Source organism: Leptodactylus fuscus, unplaced genomic scaffold, assembly GCF_031893055.1.
Source record: "Leptodactylus fuscus isolate aLepFus1 unplaced genomic scaffold, aLepFus1.hap2 HAP2_SCAFFOLD_624, whole genome shotgun sequence".
Classification (NCBI taxonomy): domain Eukaryota; kingdom Metazoa; phylum Chordata; class Amphibia; order Anura; family Leptodactylidae; genus Leptodactylus; species Leptodactylus fuscus.
The window spans coordinates 27377-34220 of NW_027440657.1; positions in this window are offsets into that span (position 1 = coordinate 27377).

Below are 6844 nucleotides of genomic sequence, written 5' to 3' on the forward strand. Positions count from 1 at the left end.
GATACGGAGGACGTCTCTCACATATGTGTCTGCCATTAAAGAGGAGCCGGATACGGAGGACGTCTCTCACATATGTGTCTGCCATTAAAGAAGGAACCGGCTACGGAGGACGTCTCTCACATATGTGTCTGCCATTAAAGAAGGAACCGGCTACGGAGGACGTCTCTCACATATGTGTCTGCCATTAAAGAAGGAACCGGCTACGGAGGACGTCTCTCACATATGTGTCTGCCATTAAAGAAGGAACCGGCTACGGAGGACGTCTCTCACATATGTGTCAGCCATTAAAGAGGAGCCGGATACGGAGGACGTCTCTCACATATGTGTCTGCCATTAAAGAGGAGCCGGATACGGAGGACGTCTCTCACATATGTGTCTGCCATTAAAGAGGAGCCGGATACGGAGGACGTCTCTCACATATGTGTCAGCCATTAAAGAGGAGCCGGATACGGAGGACGTCTCTCACATATGTGTCTGCCATTAAAGAGGAGCCGGATACGGAGGACGTCTCTCACATATGTGTCTGCCATTAAAGAGGAGCCGGATACGGAGGACGTCTCTCACATATGTGTCTGCCATTAAAGAGGAGCCGGATACGGAGGACGTCTCTCACATATGTGTCTGCCATTAAAGAGGAGCCGGATACGGAGGACGTCTCTCACATATGTGTCTGCCATTAAAGAGGAGCCGGATACGGAGGACGTCTCTCACATATGTGTCAGCCATTAAGGAAGGAACCAGCTACGGAGGACGTCTCTCACATATGTGTCTGCCATTAAAGAGGAGCCGGATACGGAGGACGTCTCTCACATATGTGTCTGCCATTAAAGAGGAGCCAGCTACGGAGGACGTCTCTCACATATGTGTCTGCCATTAAAGAGGAGCCGGATACGGAGGACGTCTCTCACATATGTGTCAGCCATTAAAGAGGAGCCGGATACGGAGGACGTCTCTCACATATGTGTCTGCCATTAAAGAGGAGCCGGATACGGAGGACGTCTCTCACATATGTGTCTGCCATTAAAGAGGAGCCGGATACGGAGGACGTCTCTCACATATGTGTCTACCATTAAAGAGGAGCCAGCTACGGAGGACGTCTCTCACATATGTGTCTGCCATTAAAGAGGAGCCGGATACAGAGGACGTCTCTCACATATGTGTCAGCCATTAAAGAGGAGCCGGATACGGAGGACGTCTCTCACATATGTGTCTGCCATTAAAGAGGAGCCGGATACGGAGGACGTCTCTCACATATGTGTCTGCCATTAAAGAGGAGCCAGATACAGAGGACGTCTCTCACATATGTGTCAGCCATTAAAGAGGAGCCGGATACGGAGGACGTCTCTCACATATGTGTCTGCCATTAAAGAGGAGCCGGATACAGAGGACGTCTCTCACATATGTGTCTGCCATTAAAGAGGAGCCGGATACAGAGGACGTCTCTCACATATGTGTCAGCCATTAAAGAGGAGCCGGATACGGAGGACGTCTCTCACATATGTGTCTGCCATTAAAGAGGAGCCGGATACGGAGGACGTCTCTCACATATGTGTCAGCCATTAAAGAGGAGCCGGATACGGAGGACGTCTCTCACATATGTGTCAGCCATTAAAGAGGAGCCGGATACGGAGGACGTCTCTCACATATGTGTCTGCCATTAAAGAGGAGCCGGATACGGAGGACGTCTCTCACATATGTGTCTGCCATTAAAGAGGAGCCGGATACGGAGGACGTCTCTCACATATGTGTCAGCCATTAAGAAAGGAACCAGCTACGGAGGACGTCTCTCACATATGTGTCAGCCATTAAAGAGGAGCCGGATACGGAGGACGTCTCTCACATATGTGTCAGCCATTAAGGAAGGAACCAGCTACGGAGGACGTCTCTCACATATGTGTCAGCCATTAAAGAGGAGCCGGCTACGGAGGACGTCTCTCACATATGTGTCAGCCATTAAAGAGGAGCCAGCTACGGAGGACGTCTCTCACATATGTGTCAGCCATTAAAGAGGAGCCGGATACGGAGGACGTCTCTCACATATGTGTCAGCCATTAAGGAAGGAACCAGCTACGGAGGACGTCTCTCACATATGTGTCAGCCATTAAAGAGGAGCCGGATACGGAGGACGTCTCTCACATATGTGTCAGCCATTAAAGAGGAGCCGGATACGGAGGACGTCTCTCACATATGTGTCTGCCATTAAAGAGGAGCCGGATACGGAGGACGTCTCTCACATATGTGTCTGCCATTAAAGAGGAGCCGGATACGGAGGACGTCTCTCACATATGTGTCTGCCATTAAAGAGGAGCCGGATACGGAGGACGTCTCTCACATATGTGTCTGCCATTAAAGAGGAGCCGGATACGGAGGACGTCTCTCACATATGTGTCAGCCATTAAAGAGGAGCCGGATACGGAGGACGTCTCTCACATATGTGTCTGCCATTAAAGAGGAGCCAGATACGGAGGACGTCTCTCACATATGTGTCAGCCATTAAAGAGGAGCCGGATACGGAGGACGTCTCTCACATATGTGTCTGCCATTAAAGAGGAGCCGGATACGGAGGACGTCTCTCACATATGTGTCTGCCATTAAAGAGGAGCCGGATACGGAGGACGTCTCTCACATATGTGTCTGCCATTAAGGAAGGAACCAGCTACGGAGGACGTCTCTCACATATGTGTCTGCCATTAAAGAGGAGCCGGATACGGAGGACGTCTCTCACATATGTGTCTGCCATTAAAGAGGAGCCGGATACGGAGGACGTCTCTCACATATGTGTCTGCCATTAAAGAGGAGCCGGATACGGAGGACGTCTCTCACATATGTGTCTGCCATTAAAGAGGAGCCAGCTACGGAGGACGTCTCTCACATATGTGTCAGCCATTAAAGAGGAGCCGGATACGGAGGACATCTCTCACATATGTGTCTGCCATTAAAGAGGAGCCGGATACGGAGGACGTCTCTCACATATGTGTCTGCCATTAAAGAGGAGCCGGCTACGGAGGACGTCTCTCACATATGTGTCTGCCATTAAAGAGGAGCCGGATACGGAGGACGTCTCTCACATATGTGTCTGCCATTAAAGAGGAGCCGGATACGGAGGACGTCTCTCACATATGTGTCTGCCATTAAAGAGGAGCCGGATACGGAGGACGTCTCTCACATATGTGTCTGCCATTAAAGAGGAGCCGGATACGGAGGACGTCTCTCACATATGTGTCTGCCATTAAAGAGGAGCCGGCTACGGAGGACGTCTCTCACATATGTGTCTGCCATTAAAGAGGAGCCGGATACGGAGGACGTCTCTCACATATGTGTCTGCCATTAAAGAGGAGCCGGATACGGAGGACGTCTCTCACATATGTGTCTGCCATTAAAGAGGAGCCGGATACGGAGGACGTCTCTCACATATGTGTCTGCCATTAAAGAGGAGCCGGCTACGGAGGACGTCTCTCACATATGTGTCTGCCATTAAAGAGGAGCCGGATACGGAGGACGTCTCTCACATATGTGTCTGCCATTAAAGAGGAGCCGGATACGGAGGACGTCTCTCACATATGTGTCAGCCATTAAAGAGGAGCCGGATACGGAGGACGTCTCTCACATATGTGTCAGCCATTAAAGAGGAGCCGGATACGGAGGACGTCTCTCACATATGTGTCAGCCATTAAAGAGGAGCCGGCTACGGAGGACGTCTCTCACATATGTGTCTGCCATTAAAGAGGAGCCGGCTACGGAGGACGTCTCTCACATATGTGTCTGCCATTAAAGAGGAGCCAGCTACGGAGGACGTCTCTCACATATGTGTCAGCCATTAAAGAGGAGCCGGATACGGAGGACGTCTCTCACATATGTGTCTGCCATTAAAGAGGAGCCGGATACGGAGGACGTCTCTCACATATGTGTCAGCCATTAAGGAAGGAACCAGCTACGGAGGACGTCTCTCACATATGTGTCTGCCATTAAAGAGGAGCCGGATACGGAGGACGTCTCTCACATATTTGTCAGCCATTAAAGAGGAGCCGGATACGGAGGACGTCTCTCACATATGTGTCTGCCATTAAAGAGGAGCCGGATACGGAGGACGTCTCTCACATATGTGTCTGCCATTAAGGAAGGAACCAGCTACGGAGGACGTCTCTCACATATGTGTCTGCCATTAAAGAGGAGCCGGATACGGAGGACGTCTCTCACATATGTGTCAGCCATTAAAGAGGAGCCGGCTACGGAGGACGTCTCTCACATATGTGTCTGCCATTAAAGAGGAGCCGGATACGGAGGACGTCTCTCACATATGTGTCAGCCATTAAAGAGGAGCCGGATACGGAGGACGTCTCTCACATATGTGTCTGCCATTAAAGAGGAGCCGGCTACGGAGGACGTCTCTCACATATGTGTCTGCCATTAAAGAGGAGCCGGATACGGAGGACGTCTCTCACATATGTGTCTGCCATTAAAGAGGAGCCGGATACGGAGGACGTCTCTCACATATGTGTCTGCCATTAAAGAGGAGCCGGATACGGAGGACGTCTCTCACATATGTGTCTGCCATTAAAGAGGAGCCGGATACGGAGGACGTCTCTCACATATGTGTCTGCCATTAAAGAGGAGCCGGATACGGAGGACGTCTCTCACATATGTGTCTGCCATTAAAGAGGAGCCGGATACGGAGGACGTCTCTCACATATGTGTCTGCCATTAAAGAGGAGCCGGATACGGAGGACGTCTCTCACATATGTGTCTGCCATTAAAGAGGAGCCGGATACGGAGGACGTCTCTCACATATGTGTCAGCCATTAAAGAGGAGCCGGATACGGAGGACGTCTCTCACATATGTGTCTGCCATTAAAGAGGAGCCGGCTACGGAGGACGTCTCTCACATATGTGTCTGCCATTAAAGAGGAGCCGGATACGGAGGACGTCTCTCACATATGTGTCAGCCATTAAAGAGGAGCCGGATACGGAGGACGTCTCTCACATATGTGTCTGCCATTAAAGAGGAGCCAGCTACGGAGGACGTCTCTCACATATGTGTCTGCCATTAAAGAGGAGCCGGATACGGAGGACGTCTCTCACATATGTGTCTGCCATTAAAGAGGAGCCGGATACGGAGGACGTCTCTCACATATGTGTCAGCCATTAAAGAGGAGCCGGATACGGAGGACGTCTCTCACATATGTGTCTGCCATTAAAGAGGAGCCGGATACGGAGGACGTCTCTCACATATGTGTCTGCCATTAAAGAGGAGCCGGATACGGAGGACGTCTCTCACATATGTGTCAGCCATTAAAGAGGAGCCGGATACGGAGGACGTCTCTCACATATGTGTCTGCCATTAAAGAGGAGCCGGATACGGAGGACGTCTCTCACATATGTGTCTGCCATTAAAGAGGAGCCGGCTACGGAGGACGTCTCTCACATATGTGTCTGCCATTAAAGAGGAGCCGGATACGGAGGACGTCTCTCACATATGTGTCTGCCATTAAAGAGGAGCCGGATACGGAGGACGTCTCTCACATATGTGTCTGCCATTAAAGAGGAGCCGGCTACGGAGGACGTCTCTCACATATGTGTCTGCCATTAAAGAGGAGCCGGCTACGGAGGACGTCTCTCACATATGTGTCAGTCATTAAAGAGGAGCCGGATACGGAGGACGTCTCTCACATATGTGTCAGCCATTAAAGAGGAGCCGGATACGGAGGACGTCTCTCACATATGTGTCTGCCATTAAAGAAGGAACCGGCTACGGAGGACGTCTCTCACATATGTGTCTGCCATTAAAGAGGAGCCGGATACGGAGGACGTCTCTCACATATGTGTCAGCCATTAAAGAGGAGCCGGATACGGAGGACGTCTCTCACATATGTGTCAGCCATTAAAGAGGAGCCGGCTACGGAGGACATCTCTCACATATGTGTCAGCCATTAAAGAGGAGCCGGATACGGAGGACGTCTCTCACATATGTGTCAGCCATTAAAGAGGAGCCGGATACGGAGGACGTCTCTCACATATGTGTCTGCCATTAAAGAGGAGCCGGATACGGAGGACGTCTCTCACATATGTGTCTGCCATTAAAGAGGAGCCGGATACGGAGGACGTCTCTCACATATGTGTCTGCCATTAAAGAAGGAACCGGCTACGGAGGACGTCTCTCACATATGTGTCTGCCATTAAAGAAGGAACCGGCTACGGAGGACGTCTCTCACATATGTGTCAGCCATTAAAGAGGAGCCGGATACGGAGGACGTCTCTCACATATGTGTCAGCCATTAAAGAGGAGCCGGATACGGAGGACGTCTCTCACATATGTGTCAGCCATTAAAGAGGAGCCGGATACGGAGGACGTCTCTCACATATGTGTCAGCCATTAAAGAGGAGCCGGATACGGAGGACGTCTCTCACATATGTGTCTGCCATTAAAGAGGAGCCGGATACGGAGGACGTCTCTCACATATGTGTCTGCCATTAAAGAGGAGCCGGATACGGAGGACGTCTCTCACATATGTGTCTGCCATTAAAGAAGGAACCGGCTACGGAGGACGTCTCTCACATATGTGTCTGCCATTAAAGAAGGAACCGGCTACGGAGGACGTCTCTCACATATGTGTCAGCCATTAAAGAGGAGCCGGATACGGAGGACGTCTCTCACATATGTGTCTGCCATTAAAGAGGAGCCGGATACGGAGGACGTCTCTCACATATGTGTCAGCCATTAAAGAGGAGCCGGATACGGAGGACGTCTCTCACATATGTGTCAGCCATTAAAGAGGAGCCGGATACGGAGGACGTCTCTCACATATGTGTCTGCCATTAAAGAGGAGCCGGCTACGGAGGACGTCTC